The sequence below is a fragment of the Lissotriton helveticus genome, chromosome 2_1 (genome assembly GCF_964261635.1).
Source record: "Lissotriton helveticus chromosome 2_1, aLisHel1.1, whole genome shotgun sequence".
Lineage (NCBI taxonomy): Eukaryota > Metazoa > Chordata > Amphibia > Caudata > Salamandridae > Lissotriton > Lissotriton helveticus.
The window spans coordinates 183,133,201-183,150,135 of NC_136059.1; positions in this window are offsets into that span (position 1 = coordinate 183,133,201).

Below are 16,935 nucleotides of genomic sequence, written 5' to 3' on the forward strand. Positions count from 1 at the left end.
GGACGGCGTCCGGCAAAGGGCGGTCATTTCGAAATTGCATGCCCCATCAGCTCCACTGGTGGAGAACCTACAGGTTCCTCTGCTGTGCGATAAGGTAGTGGCGAGCAGAGCTGCCGAGCTGGGGATCAAAACTATTGTGGACTTCTTCTGGACGGACCGTTCCTCCAGGCGCCGCCTTATCGCACTACAAGGGCGGCTACAGCACTCGACACACTGCTCTATTACCGACTGCACACAACCTGCAGGGCGGCATATGATACATTCCCGGCTTCCTCCCCCGGCGCACGAGGCGCTGGAGCATTTATACGGTGCGGCCGCACCTCGAAAGCTAGTCACAAGGATCTATTCCATCACCATAAAAATACCTCAGCACGGCGTGTCCTGTGCACAAGAGGAGCGGGAGCTGGACAGTGAGATATAAGAGTCAAGATGGGCATTTTGCTGTGGGCAGACAGAAAAACTTTCCCCTAGCTATAAGTTGCGCCTGATTAATTTCAAATACCTTCATAGGATGTACCGCACGCCAGCTCAGCTAAATATAATGGTATTGCGAGACAACTCGGAGTGCTGTCGATGCTCTGCAGGTAGGCCACCCTCCTGCACCTGGCCCAGAACTGCCGGCGGTGGCAGACTTCAGGAGACAGGTCTGCAACACTATTAGCTCTATCACGGGTACCAACCTGGTGCCACACCCTGTAACATGCCTGCTGGGTGACGTAGCTAAGATACTGAGAGCCGGTGCCTAGCGGTGATGCTCCTCTTGTTGGCCAAGCGCAGTGTAGCTATACACTGGGGACAACGGTCCACGCCAGCACATGCCACGTGGCTTTCGGGCACCACAGATTGCCAGGAGCAGCTTGAGGTATACTAGGAGCGCATGCCTGTATGCTCCAGACCACTAGACATTTGGGAACCATTCAACACATATCTCAAAAGCAGGGAAAATGCTGCCACCAGTTTTTAAAAAAGGGGAAAAATGATGGAGGAATGTATACGTGGGAGGCTGGCAGTCGGATTGGGAGGCGCCGCGGCCAGGGCGACTGACTCCGGAATCTGGGGATCACGGTTCGATCCCCGGCACCGGCGGCAGATTAGCCCAGCACCATGTGACTCTGGGCAATAGCTTGCTTAATCTTCCCGACGGCCCCCAGCGCCTAGAGACCCTAACGGGTGATTGTGCGCTTTACAAATGTGGATATTATTATTCATGAGGTGCACATTTGGTGTCCCTTTGGATTGCCCAGTTCAACCCAGTCCTGGAGGCCGTTGGCTCCGGTTCTGGCGTGAAACTAGACAATGGACAAGGAACTATCCTCCCCACTGTCCCCTGAATCTGTCCAACCCTCTCCCGTGGGTATAAAAGAGGTTACCTGGTTGTAGGACCCTAGATTCGACGTGGACAACATTCTGATCAAGACACTACTGAACTTCAACCGTCTGGACACTCTGGACTTTGCTGAACTTCGTTTCTGCCTGACTTTGTCTCCCACTCCGTCCAAAGCATTGTCTGTGCCCGTGCACCATACAAGCTTCATGCAGGACCTATTTAGCATCAAGGACAACTGAAGACATCTCCCTTGGAGTGAAGGAGTCACTCCCCTGCAACCAGATGCACCACATCACAATTGACCGCTCTGCTGCTCCTGAGCTCCTACAGACTCCAAAGGCTCCAGCAACACAGGAGGTAAATTGCTACATCCATCGAGGTCCAAGCAAACTTCTCACCAAGTATGAGGCCAGATTCCTTTGTGAGGGCTGCAATATATGTACCCCTGTGTACCGCGTTCATTCGCAAGTGCATACGCTTGTTGGTGTTTCCTGAACAAGTGCACTGGGCTCCAAGTATCCTCAACCTCTGGCAATGTTTCCTGCAAAGAACTCCGGACTCCTCGCACTGAGTGCTCCATGGGCTGCTACTTTGTGAAACTGCTTGAGGTCCCCTCGCGACTCCTGTGCCTCCAGACTGTGGGTCCTTTACAGAGCCAACACTGATTTTCTTGGACTCTGCTGGTTGCTCCAGGCTTGTCCTGACTCCCCTGTGTTTGGTGAGTCTCCTGGACCTTGCTGGTCCAAACCGCAACTTTTCTTGAACTTCTTCGTGGGTTGCCACTGCCAAGGCTTGTTAGTGCTTCCGCCGGACACTGACGCCTCAGCACTCAACATCCTTCATGGGACTGCTCGCATATGGCTCCTGGTCATCCTTGACATTTCCTGGTATCCGTGGCTGCAGAGTCAAGAACCCCGTCAACCCCCCTGAAGCACCTGACATTGGTGGGCATTCATCTACCGAGCCTCTGGTCACTCCTGAATGACCCAGACTCTGTCCCCTCTGCTTTCAGATGCTCTTCAACAAGAATTAACCTTTGGATTCCAAAGGACACTTTTCTCCTTCCCAGCAGTGGCTCTTCTTCGAAGTCCTCCATAGAGATCGACTGCAGTTTCCGATGCCACTTCAGACCAATGCACCCGGCTCCCCTGGGATAGGTAACTCTGGTACTACAATATCCACGGGAGGGGTGGCTCTCCAACCTCCTAACTTCCACTGGGTTTCTTCGAAGTCTATTGTGAAGGGTTCTTAAGCTTTAAAACTTCAACCGCGACTTCCCCGTAGAATTGTACGGAGCATGCAGTCGTGTTCCCACACTGCACCCATCCTCCGTGGGGTCCCTACTTACTCACCTTGGGTGGTTCCCTGGGGTCCCAGCGATTCTACAATATCTAGACACTGTCTTAACTCGAGTCGTGGTCATTATACCACTATTTTAGGATTTGGTCTGGTCTCTCCCTGGAGCCCACTGTAATGCTATTTACTATTGTTTCTGTACTACAGTATTGTGTGCTTTGTGATTATATTCATGTAGAAGATACTATATTGTACTAGAGTGTTATATTAATAAATACATATTTTTATAACTACTGTGTGGTACTCCTTTCATTCAACTAATACTATAAGGTTGCATTCTGGTAAAACAAGCTGCTTAATATTCCTTCAAGACTAAGGCCGAATGCTGCTCTCCACAGCTACACATGGATAGCTTTCTAAGGTTATCTTTGACCTCCTAAATCACCATAAGGGTTGTTTGGACTGGTGCAAGGTGCCCACTTTAATTAGTGGACAGCGTATTCCAGGCCAACTTCTCACAGCCCCCCTTGCAACCATCACCAGGAACCATGGGCTGAACATAATCTCCGATGTTGACGACACCCAGCTGATCCTCTCCCTCACCAACGAACCCACCATCACCAGGCACAACTCCCAAGAAGGGATGAAAGCCATTGCCACCTGAATGAAGAACAGCTGCCGGAAACTCAACTCATAAGTCCTCATTCTTGACACCACCCCCCTCCACATGGAACAAATCTTGATGGCCCTACACCCTTGGAAATCCACGAAACCTCAACATCATACTAGACTCATTGCTCACAATGACCCGCCAGATCAACACCATCTCCTCGACCTGCTTCAACACCCTCTGCATGCTTCGAAAGAGTTTCAGATGGATTCCAACCAAAACCAGAAAAACTATCATGCACGCACTCATCAGCAGCAGACTGGACTACAGCGACACTCTCTACAACGGAATCAACAAGAAACCCCATTGCAAACTTCATACTGTCCAGACCGCCACAGCCAGACTGATCCTTGATGTCCCCCCTCGCCTCCACCTCACCCAACACCTCCTCGGTCTCCACTGGCTTCCAGTCAAAAGAAGAATAACCTTCAAACTCTTCACCCACGCATACAAGGCCCTTCACAACACCGGGTCCACATACCTGAACAGCCGCCTCTCCTTCCATGCACCCAAAAGACACCTACGGTCTGCCCAACTCTCTCTGGCCACTGTCCCACATATCAGCAAGACTGGAATGGGAGGAAAGTCCTTCTCCTACCTAGTAGCCAAAGCCTGGAACACCCTCCCCCTCCACAGCCAGCAATCTCCCACACTGCTCCAGTTCAGGAAGGACCTCAAATCCTGGCTTTTCGGATGACCCCAGCACTGAACTGAGCCACCCCCTTCCCCTCAGCAACTTGAGACCCTCACGGGTGAGTAGTTGCGCTTTGCCAACCCCTGAAAAATTGATTGATTCATGAACTGCCATGTTTCCTATAACAGATGATATCATATGAGTTCAAGGAACTATAAAGATTGTGATGATGACTTTTTGCCTATTTATCCCAGCTTGCAAATTTAATGTACACATCTGCAGCATGTTTTTGACCTGTCCTATCTCTTCATTTCCTGTATCAGGAATTCTGCCCCTACGGATTATACAAATATGAATTGGTAACTGGTTGTGACACAGTCTGTATTGGTCTGTTTATCTTGCCAACGACTCCTATCGTTATTGCCAAATTATTAGTATCCATTGCAATCTCATTTTCTGGCTTTTGAATGTTACCCTATTTGTCAAGCCAGTAGCTGTAGGGTACTTATCTCTGCCTACGTCTTTCTTCAGGAAATAGTGATATTTTTATAACTCCACAGTTTTCAACTTTATCCCCCAATCTACTAATTTATCACGTTTTTCAAGTATTTAGGCATAATGATGTGGATTAGGTTAGATAGAGCATGTACATTTTTTTCGAGTCTTTCAACCATCAAGAATTGAATAGAAAGGTGGTCCCTAGATCTAAGATGCTCTAGATCTGGGAAGCGATGCAAAACCCTCAAGATGTTGTGTCGGTTGAAAATATCAAATGGTCCTTCTGACTCATAACCAAGCCAGAAGTCAATTTGTAAATAGTTCTCTGTCACCTCAACATTAGACGTCAAGGCATTCTGAACCTCCTGAAATAAGTACCTAGGATTATACATTGTAATGTTCTTTAACCCCCAACTGGGATGAGTAGTCACTCCTTGGTGATGAACATAGTTGCACCACTATCTAAGTCAGGCATTCGATTTCTATTAACTGGAAAAAGTTTGTTGTTGGCAACCAGATTTGTTTCCCTGTGGGATATTTCGGTGCTATTCTTTACTCCTGGGATGCCATTTGTTTCAACCGATACAGTAATGGTCTTTCTTGTCGACAGCTTCTCAAAAATAGCATAATTTGTTTGATCTCTAGCCCCTTGCAGAAGGGGTACCTGCTGGTTTTCTTTGCCATTTTTTAATTTAATTTCTGAAGTTTCTTAAGTTGCTGTTTACTTATATAAGGCTGGAATGGCTCTGTAGTAGAGATCAAGCTGTTGTTAGTGATCGATGCTGCACGGTCCACCTGATCTCCTGGTTCTCACCTCAAATTGGGAGTGGGTTTTTGAAAGCTAGTTTGATGACATAAAGTCAGGTCTGCCCTAAATGCCTGTCCTTGTTGTTGATGGTTCCCTTTCTTCTCGCTGTCAGGGTTCAGTTGGCACAGTACAGCCAACAAAGTTTGTTTACCATGTAGAGTAATTCTAACGTCTTGCCCACTTGCGCTTACTTCTTGTATTGAGTCGGTGCCCTCTGATATTCCTTTATATTTATATGGTAATAGTTGTAGTAGATCTATGATGTTATCAATTCGTAAGAGTTGATGAATTTTAGACATTATCTCTTCTGAGAGAATCCCCTGCATTAGGCGGTCTCTATAGGTTTTTTTCTGTGTTTGTAAAATTTTGACACTTTAATTTCATAGTATGGTTGGCCATTGTCGCAGATTGTTCAATCAAGGTATCGGCCATTTTTGTTAGGGTATTGCTAATGACGCTCAGGGTAGCCAACACAAGACTGTCCCCTTCCTCCAGCCTTGAGTTTGAACGTCTAAATGCTTGATTAAGGGTCCGAATACATGGTCGGGATACTGTCAGAGACCCCTTCGCTAGTTCTTGATACAGCTGATCAGTCGAGGAAAGACCCTCTGCTGGCCCTTGGGCTGAGCTATTCAATAGATTAGCTTGATTTAATTCCTCCAGCGAATTACCCATAATATCCTTCGGGCTACTATCTATGATGGAGTGGAGCCGGGCACAACTCCTATAAAAAGAGGGGGGGGGACTGACCAAGAAAACCAATATGTAAATGACCTCATGACATCACGACGTAGCTCTATAAAAGAAATAAAATAGTGCTACTTCAATTATTTGTGCAAATACTGGGACAGACTAACCCATCTGACAGTCTTACAGCGTCTGCATGTATATACAGGGACAGAACAAAGGCAAAAGCATGCCTCTCTTAAGTACCTGTGAAGAGAAGGCAAGCTGTGTGCCTTTGTTTCCCTCTGTGGCATTTACATTCAAATGTAAGGTTCCAGGCGGCCCCCACTCAGCATATACAAACAGGAGGAGACCGAATGGCCCCTTAACTTTGGCCCAGCTGGAGATGAAAAAAGACTCCCTCGCTGCCTGCACGTTGCTGCTGGGAATGGAAAGCAGGCATTTGCAGGTGCTGCTGAACATGTCCCGGTGTTTGAAAATTATACAAAGACTAGTACAGCATATTTCTGTGAGGCTCAACTTCTTTGCAGGGGGAGCGGCGTCCACCCTGTGAAAAGAGTGGGGGGACACCGTGTACCTGCGTGTACCCCTGACTCGAGCCCTGGAGTGGAGTTTCCTGTCTGCACATCATCATTTCCACTTATAGACTTATCATCTGAGTCTACAGAAAGTCTTGCTTACATAAATCCATATTTGTAAAGCACAAGCTACTCACCCTTATGGGTCTCAAGGCGCTGGGGGCTGTCGTGGAAATTAAGTGAGCTATTGCCCAGAGTCACATGGTGCTGAGCTGAGCTGCCGCCAGAGCCGGGGATCAAACCGTGAACCCTGAACTCTGAACTCCGATGTCAGCTGCACTGGCCACTGTACCACACCTCTCTACTTGCTTGCGACTGGGAAGGAGCATTTATTTGAGAAGTGACCAAGATTACATTCTTTGTCTGAAATGAATTAGATTGTATAGCTGAGACTACTGCTGTTACTGCGGCCCAAAACAGGAGGGATACAGCTATGTGCTTTTTTAACTTTTCCTGGTCCTCTACTAACCATAGTCAATTTTTCTGTCTCGTCCAGCTCAATATCATCCATTTCATGAGCCCCCAGTTGCTCTTTCAACTCCAAAGGCATCGTGAGTGGGGTCGCGGCTTGTTTTCGCCTTCTGGTTGATCTTGTCCTTCTGACTCTCAATGTTGGGTCTAATGGCCTTACCCAGCCTAGCCCTGTAAAGATAAATAACTCTGTGCCAGTGACGCGCCCAGCTGAATGTCCCTCGTGGGATGGGTAAACTTTGCACACACTGCTCGCCTAGATGATGGCAAACCCACAGATGTTCAAGGAAACACCCGCTTCCACGTTTCACATACCATCCTCCCCCTGCAGCCACCACCACGCTCTTCCAGCTCTGAGTAGACAGGCAGAGAATATAGGTCCCAAGTGAATAGAGAAGAGAGTAAAATAAGGGAGAAGTGGTAGATATTGTAGAGGCAAAGACAAGAGTGTGCTTCCATAGGAGAGACAGGAAGAGAAGGGATGGATTTATTCGAGGTCAAGGAGAAGCAGAGACCACAGTGCATGTGTCGAGAAAAGACAGAAGATAGAAGGCTGCAGAGAGAGAGAGAGAAAGGAAGGCAGCTGGAGTTGAGAAAAGATTATGGGAAGGACAGGAGGTTGTTGAAGTATAGTTTATAGACTTTCCATTCTTCTCAATTTTAACTCATACGTTCTAAATGCAATATGTAATTTCTCTTTTGTAATGAATATGACTCATAGAAAAGCATGGCAGAATTAAGATAGACACCTAAAATGACAGAGTAAAAATGTGTGCTCGTAAATCAAAAATACATTTTTTTAGTATTATGATAAATTGCCTTATGACACACAATTTTACACAAAGCAATAGTAGAACAGAATAAAATATAATATGTATGTAAATATAAAAGGAAACCATTCATCCCATAAATAGAAAGACTCGCACATGCACATAATGCTGAAGTTAATTGTGACCTTCAACGAGCATTGCAGTTTAAATAGCAGGGACTTTTCAGAATCATGCTGCTGACTGATATCCTGCAAAAAGAATACCAAAATGAACATTAATACCTGGGGAGAGCCTTTACAGGATCACACCAATACTCAATTGCCTAGTTCTGGACAATTTAATGGAAGTAATAAAAAGCCAGAAAATTAGATGTTAGAAATCTCACCGCCTAGTATAATGGTCATGAGTGTGTCCCATAATAGGGGCACACAACAGATCCAAACGAAACACATGAAAGTTGGACAATGACCATGGTATGATCAGTAAGACCAGAATGACGGTGTGAATACCGATTGCTGTTGCAGGTATGGACATAACCCTCTAGTCCAGGGGTCTTCAAACTGTGGGGCGCGACCCCCAGGGAGGCCGTGGAGCGATGCAAAGGGGGTCGCACCTTCACAGTGTCACTTCTGCCCTGGCCGACAGGGCTTCAGCCCCCCTCCTCCCCATCCTTTGTCTCAGCCTGGGCTGCTGCAGTGCAGCTCATGCTCCTGGGGCCTCGGCTGGGCAGTGTCAGGAGTCTTATCTCCGGCCTGAGTTTTTCACAGGTCTCAAAGACCATTAGCATATTTACATGCCTTTGTTAACTGATTACCAAAGCTTAGTTCTTTTATGGTTCCAGTACCCCCTGGGCCCCCACTCTGCCTATTCCTTACATTTGTATTTTTACACTTACTGCTGTAGTGTTAGAATGCATTTAATGCAAAGAAATATAAAGTTGGGTTGCCAAAAGAAACATGCCTGCTATGTGTTGTTTAAAGATCCTGCAGAGACCTGCTCTTGACACTAAATTAAGTTATAAATAAAAAAGTATGTATTAATTAGTTATGTGACTTTTCTGTCTTTATTCTCTTTAATTATTAGTCATGGATCATTGAGGCATCCCTAGAACACAATTAAAAGTGCTTTCTATTTATATTTGCTGTTCTAAGTATTCACAGATAAGTGCAAAAAATACAGCTGTAGGTGACTGCTTATTTCTGGGCCATCAAAATAATGAGCTGGTAACCCTAATCATTAGACTGGAAGTTTGTTGCAGGATCAGCACATTATTTATTTCCTCCACCCTCGAACCCTGATTAATGCCATTATAGCAATAGTTTAACTTATATCTGAAACCCTACGCTACAAGTTTCTGGGAATGCACCCTGCTTTCAGACTACTCACTTCTCATTCTCGCTTTCACTTTCACGTTCACCCTGCACTCCCAGCGATCACAATGCACTCACACTGATCACCATGCACTCATAGCGATCACCATGCACTCATAGCGATCACAATGCACTCACACTGATCACAATGCACTCACACTGATCCCCATGCACTCACACTGATCACCATCCACTCACAGCAATCACAATGCACTCACACTGATCACCATGCACTCACACTATTCACCCGCTCACCCTGTACTCACACTGATCACCATGCACTCACACTGATCACCATGCACTCACACTGATCACCATGCACTCACACCAATCACCATGCACTCACACCAATCACCATGCACTCATACCATTCACCTGCTCACCCTGCACTCACAGTGATCACAATGCACTCACACTGATCACAGTGCACTCACACTGATCGCCAGGCACTCACAACATTCACCCACTCATCCTGCACTCACAGTGATCACAATGCACTCACACTGATCACAATGCACTCACATCATTCACCCTCTCACCCTGCACTCACACCAATCACCATGCACTCACACCATTCACCCGCTCACCCTGCACTCACAGTGATCACAATGCACTCACACTGATCACAATGCACTCACACTGCTCACCATGCACTCACAACATTCACCCACTCACCCTGCACCTATAGTGATCACAATGCACTCACACTGATCACAATGCACGCACATCATTCACCCGCTCACCCTGCACTCACACTGATCACCATGCACTCACACCATTCACCCGCTCACCCTACACTTACCGTAATCACAATTCACTCACACTGATCGCCATGCACTCACACCATTCACCCACTCACCCTGCACTCACAGTGATCATAATGCACTCACACTGATCACAATGCACTCACACTGATCACAATGCACTCACACTGATCACCATTCACTCACAACATTCACCCACTCACCCTGCACTCACAGTGATCATAATGTTCTCACAGTGATCACAATGCACTCACACTGATCACAATGCACTCACACTGCTCACCATGCACTCACAACATTCACCCACTCACCCTGCACCTATAGTGATCACAATGCACTCACACTGATCACAATGCACGCACATCATTCACCCGCTCACCCTGCACTCACACTGATCACCATGCACTCACACCATTCACCCGCTCACCCTACACTTACCGTAATCACAATTCACTCACACTGATCGCCATGCACTCACACCATTCACCCGCTCACCCTGCACTCACAGTGATCATAATGCACTCACACTGATCACAATGCACTCACACTGATCACAATGCACTCACACTGATCACCATTCACTCACAACATTCACCCACTCACCCTGCACTCACAGTGATCATAATGTACTCACAGTGATCACAATGCACTCACACTGATCACAATGTACTCACAACATTCATCCGCTCACCCTGCTCTCACAGTGATCACTCTGCACTAAAAATTCGCTTGCATTGTTCACTCTGTATCTCACCCTGCAGTCACCGAGCACACTTCTCACCCTGCACTCATGTGACACTCCACTCACCTGTCCCCCCCTTACTGCTCAATCGGTAGCTCACTCAAACAAGGCCATCACTAACCATGCACTAATTCGTCCCACTCTGCACTTACAGCCGAACCCAAATTCATATGGTCACCTCACTCACCCTGCAGTCACTCCTTTTACCCTACTCTCACACTGTTGCATTGCTCACCGTGCAGCCACATGGGCCCTCTTGTCACCCACACAGTACAGAAGGTTAAAGTGCCTGGTACAAAGAAGATGTACCATGCACATCACAGAACTGAGTAGGAGTAAACTATGAGTAGCGCTATAAAAAAATGAAATGTTTGTCCGACAGGTGCTATAGAGAGATGAGGTGTATTGTTGGTGAGTGGTAGTGAGGGAATTCATGGAGAAGGTGGAAAGACTATTGCACCGTGTACGACCAGTGCTAGGGCCAGCCCTGGCTGGAAGTGTTAACACCCCCCCCCCCCGAAGTTCGGATCTAGTGGATCCCCTGCTTCTGCCTGTTATTTACATTTGTAGTGCGCTACTGTTACCAAAAGGTGTCCTGGGGCTAATAACCATTTGCCTGCAATGTGAGAGAGGGATCCGGGGTTGGGAGAGGAGAGAAGAGAGGGATGGAAGGAAGGGGGTGAGAGAAAAGGGGCATGGGTAAACTGCTTAACTCTGCACAAGACCACCAGGGTTTGAAGGCACCCTTGCTGCTCCCAGCCATGGACAGGTGAGTTTCTAATGTGGCAGCGCGTATTCCTGCGGATTGGGAGGCCCTTCACAGAGGTTGACTAGACATCTTTCTGATGTTAATTGCTGTATTTTGGTTAAACTGGTACTGATGGGGTGAAATTTTTCCTCAGTATTACTGTGTTTAAAGAAATTCTAAATAATAAAGCAATGCTACCCCAAAATACGCAGCATCACAGAACATTATTTACAATTTCTACTCACACAATTTAGTCAAGTCTGTCGCATAATTTGGTCCTCACCTTCCTCATAACCTAGAGGTTTAGAAATTTTTGTCAGGAGGGGGTCCTTACTTTTGAAAATGTTGAGAGTGGGGTCTCGGCATCCAAAAGTTTGAAGACCTCTGCTCTAGTCGCACGATGAAATTATAAGGCAATACTATTTAAATACATTTAAAAGTTGGAAAGTGAATTTTATAATATGGCAGCCATGAATAAGCTCCATGGGTAGTGGCTGCATTCGCAAAGCAAGTCAAGTAATGGCCATAGAATTGGCAGCTCCCCCTGCAGTCCTTAATGAAAGGGACATTGTGGGTTGCCCTGGTGGGAAATGGAGCTCCCACCAACAAAATAAGGGGCCGGCTCCTGGCATGAGGCTACAGGGTCCTATGGTTCCACCCACAGCCTCCAGCGTTTTTATGGCTGTGGGTGACCCGGGTGGGCACTGGGGCCTCCGCTTAAAAAATTTACAAATTAAGAAAAAAGCCAGACTGCCACAGGAAAGTGGCAGGGGAGCCTGCAGGGCCGCGTGTGCCTTGGGGCTCTCCGATGACCCCTAATAGATAGACATGCATTATAGTTACTTGAGAGAAATAGAAACAGTGAATATTAGTGGTTTTGGTCATTTAAATAGTATGTATTAACTAACATTTTCACCTAAATCTAAGCTCCCATTAATCTTTGGATTTTTTCAGAGTGTGTGTTTGTGTGTGTGTGCGTGCGTGCGTGTGTGCATGTGTGTGTGGGTGTGTGTGTATGTATGTATCTAAAAAGAGCAGGGAACCCTGGGTAGGTCTCAAGTTTTAGTTGAGAAATCTGCTCACCTCTAATGTCTGTTCTGTGTCATCCATGCCGAGATAGAAAGTAGCAAAACCTCTCGCCATTTTTACAGCAAAGCGTTTAAACACACGACTAACAAGTGGCATCCACGCAGAACTGAAAAATGTCAAAAGCCTTTTACCATTCCACTCTCAGTTTTAATTTGGTAAAATTGGAATGCTGAGCAGATTTGCAGTGTTGGTGGTGGTGTGCTCCATACAAAGAAGTTGATATACATATAAAATAGAGGAAATCTCCAGGGCTCCCTCCTGTTTTTGCATATTTTTGCAGTGCTATACGCCGGTAGTAGTCGCCACTGGGTAGCTATAGTTAGGTCAGCGTTTCCATAGGAATTTTTTTTGATTTGCTAATAACTTTGGTGCCTTTTCACACATTTTCATGAAACTTTCTAAAAAGAGCTCTCTTTTCTGTCTAGTTTGTGCAAGTAAAGTTTTGGGGTGATCCCTCAAGCGGGGGTGAGATAAGGGGGGTTCCCAAAGTGCAAAAACCCATGCATTTTCCATAGACTTGTTTAGAATGTGCTACCCCAAAAACTGCTGCATCGACGTTTAGGACTTTTTTTTCTCTTGGGCCAATTCATTCCCACAGGAATCAGACTGCCACAAGAGTAAGCGCTGTGATTGGCTCCACCAACATAAGAAAAATGTTGCTGGCAGCCATTACAGAATTCTATGACTTATTCCCCCATCCTCAAGTTAAATAATAATAATATGGGGGGGCATAGGACCTGGGGATGATACCCAGAGAGACCCCCCCCCCCGGCCCAAAATAAAAAAAAATGATGGTTTTTGCTGCTACCCCAAGGGACTTTCACGAGAACAGGGAAAACAAAGAAAATGACAGCTTCCATTTCTGGGCCCATTTTTGTTCCCGGGGACCACAACCTTCAGGGACGTGTATGTCAAATAAGGGAAGGAGACACTGTGGGCTTTATCCCTGGGCTGATTTTTTTTAAAAGGAAGGGGGGCCCCTGCCCGAGCCTGAACAGACCCCAGGGACTACATCACGTAGGGTGGAAATAAATAAAACGTCTTGAAAGGCCACATGTCCCCCCTCCCCTGTTTAACTGTATTTGGTCCGGAGGGATGGAATCCCTGGGGCCTTTTAAGGCTCGAGGATGGGGGTGATGCAGCCCTCTTCTGCTATTACTGGAATGTGGCACCTGGGTGTGGGGTCCTGGGGTAATTAAGGCTCGGGAAGGGGTGCTGCATGCCACCTGCCCTTCATATATATGTTTCGGCCCAAAGGGATGGTGTCCCCACGGCTCAATGTCCAGGCCTTCGCTGCACGCTCCAAATAATGTGTATGGTGTGTGGTTGGCCATAGGGCCTGGCAGCAGGCCAAATCATGTGGCTGATAAGGATGGGTTCCATTATCAAATATATAACAAGGAACCCTATGTCGATGTATCTTTATTACCTGCTGAGAAGTGTAAAGGGGAGAAACAACTCATTTTAGTCAATTCAACAGTCAGTAGTAGCTATGGCTCAAAAGATCACAAACTCCAAACTCCAGTTTAGAGGTTTATCACAAAGCCAAAAACAACTGAATATACAGGCACCTCAAGACGAGGTTATAAAAATACATGGGAAATAATCAAAAACATATCTACGAATTAGCGTAATCCGATGAATCATAAAGAGAAAAAAATGTTCCAAAAACAAGCCGCAAGCAAGGACTGCTCCAATATTTAAGTCAGACTTCATCTGTGGTTGAAAAATAAAAATCATCAGGCTATCCCTACTTTATCTCTAAGGTGACATTCCTACTTAACGTTTCCCAAGCAAAGTCAGACAAAGGTGTCAGCTCATGAAGCCTTCCTAAGAAGTACATTCTCTTGTATGGATCAAATTGCCAAAGCTACAGAGCTCGTTCTAAGATACTCTTTCCAAGTTGATCCTCCAACCCCTTCCCCTAACTTCTCCTGGCTCCTACCTCTCTGACACTCTCTGTCTCGCCTCCCTCAGGGCATTTTACCTAATACAAAATGTAAAGATTTAAAACATGCCCACAGATCACCTCATCTCAACGGACACCTCTCCTAGGATTTTCCACCGTCTTCCACATTCCTTCCAGTGTTCACTCCGATGACCTTGATTCCCAAGCCTTCTCAGTGAGAAAGAACACTGGCTCCCAATTATCGACCTTCTGTTTACTTTGTTTCATTTCTTCTCCATGCCTAACTCCTAAAACAAAAGGCATTAGTTCTAACCAACAAAGACAGCTTCTTCCACCTGCAGCTGAAACGTGAGAACAGAACATCCTTGCATGCGCATGAAATTCGCTGAACATCTCTAAATGCGAGAGCTTACCAGGAAAATTACATTTCCAGGCCTATACAATTTGGCCAACATAAGAATAAACAAATAGTCCTTTCATATACACAATATGAACATTGCATTCAGGCCTTTACACATCACATTTTACACACGTTAATAATGCTGTGCATGCAAACATCTACAATTATTACACATTAAACGCAACTCGTCATCTCTATGTGCAATCTTCATCATGGTGGACATTTAAATCAGAATGCATTACATTACACATGAGCTTTTCGTTAGGCAAATGCAATATACTAGAGGTTACAGTTTCCACATATAAATGTCAATTTGTTTCTCTTGCATGGCACAAACTAATTTCTATCCATTCACTTACACAGTTTTATTATTACGACATAGTTCTAATGATCAAAGTTGATACAACACAAGAATGTATGCGGGTGCGGACTATTCATGATTATGATGCACCCCTACAATTTTAGAGCACCGTCGCGCTCCATCAGTTCCCCCTCTGAGGGCAAGTGTCATCACAACAAATCACTCCCTGGAGAAAGAAACGACCTAACCAGAGCTTGTAGCCCTCCTGCCCTGTCTGAACATCTCAAGGCTTTTGATATTCTCATAATGACTGTCCTGCAGTCTCTCCATCCTTCACTCTTGCTCTCTACGGGATCTCTGGACTCAGTTTTCTTTATGCCACTTGTAAAATCTAACTAATCCCTTCAATATAATCACACAAAGCACCACTATAATAATAGGCTTTAAGATGTAACCAACAATTCCCTTTCCAAGCGAACCAAACCAACTTCCTATCTTACCAAATCCTTTTCCAACTTTGTTCCAAACTCCTTCTGTGGTCAAATCATGTACCTCATGGTGAATTTCAGTGATGTTACTTATAAACTTCTTCAGATCTTTACTGTTGTCAGGTATATAAGTGCAGCACTGTTTACATTTTACAGACTCCGCCCTCTTTTGTCAGTAAAACATCTAAAGCAAGACAGTTCTGTATCACCATAGTTCTCATCGATACCATCTCTTCATCTACAAGCAACAACGATTGAGCTGTGTTTGCTGACAGCTTGTCCACAATGGTCGACAACTTCTAATCTTGACATCATTTAACACCACTCTCAATCCTGGTATCACTGTTCCAAAAACCTCTTCTTACAATTTCTCCTGCGCTTTCACCTCGGTTCCTTCTAGGATGTAATCTACCTTCCAGATGGTCCAAATCCTTCACATGATAATTCTTGGGAAAACCTACTGCCACATAGCACGTACCATACCAATTCAATGGCAATCGCACATAAGCATTTTTCCCACACACAAAATACATGTTTGGCACCACTTGTACGACATCTTGCATAAACTTCTTCGCTGTAGCCTCAATGGTGAAAGTATGATCACATACACTTTCTCCGCTGTATTTGTCACCAAATCAATTGATAAGGGCCTCTCCAACGGGCATCAAGGCAACTTTTTCTCATGTGCTTACGAACTAGCACGCAATAACCCGGACACAGGACGTGGCACAGGTCCCTCGAGGTCAGGGCAGTTGCAGCTTCCACCTGGTGAGACACAGAATGGACCACATCAGCCAGTACTTTACAATAATCAAGGATCAAATCATCTGTGATGTATATCAAGGCTGTGGATGGCACTGCTGGTAACCGCATAGCCCACCCCATCAAAGATCCTGTGTGTTGAAAGGCCAGTTCTTCTATCAGGGGGAATACGAACATTCATCAACACCAATGGCAACGCATCCGGCCATTTCAAAGACGTAGACGAACACACTTTTGCCATCTCATCTTAAAAGTCCCATTAATTTGTTTCACAATACCAGAAGCCTCTGGTTGATAGCTACAATGCAGTATTTGATCAACATTTAAGGCAGCACAAATTGACTTCATGATTTCACTGTGAAAATGTGTTCCTCTATCCGACTCCAATGAAGTTAGAAAACGGAACCGCGGAATCAACTCCCTAAGCAACAACTTTGTTACTGTGAGGCTATCAAATCTTCTTGTTGGGTTTGCTTCCACTCACTGTGAGAAAACACACACATCAACCAGAATGTACCTCAAGCCATTGCATCTAGGCATCTCGATAAAATCGAGCTGTATTCTATTGAAAGACTCTCCAGACCTCCCAATATGACTCAATGCAACCACAGTTTTCTTTCCAG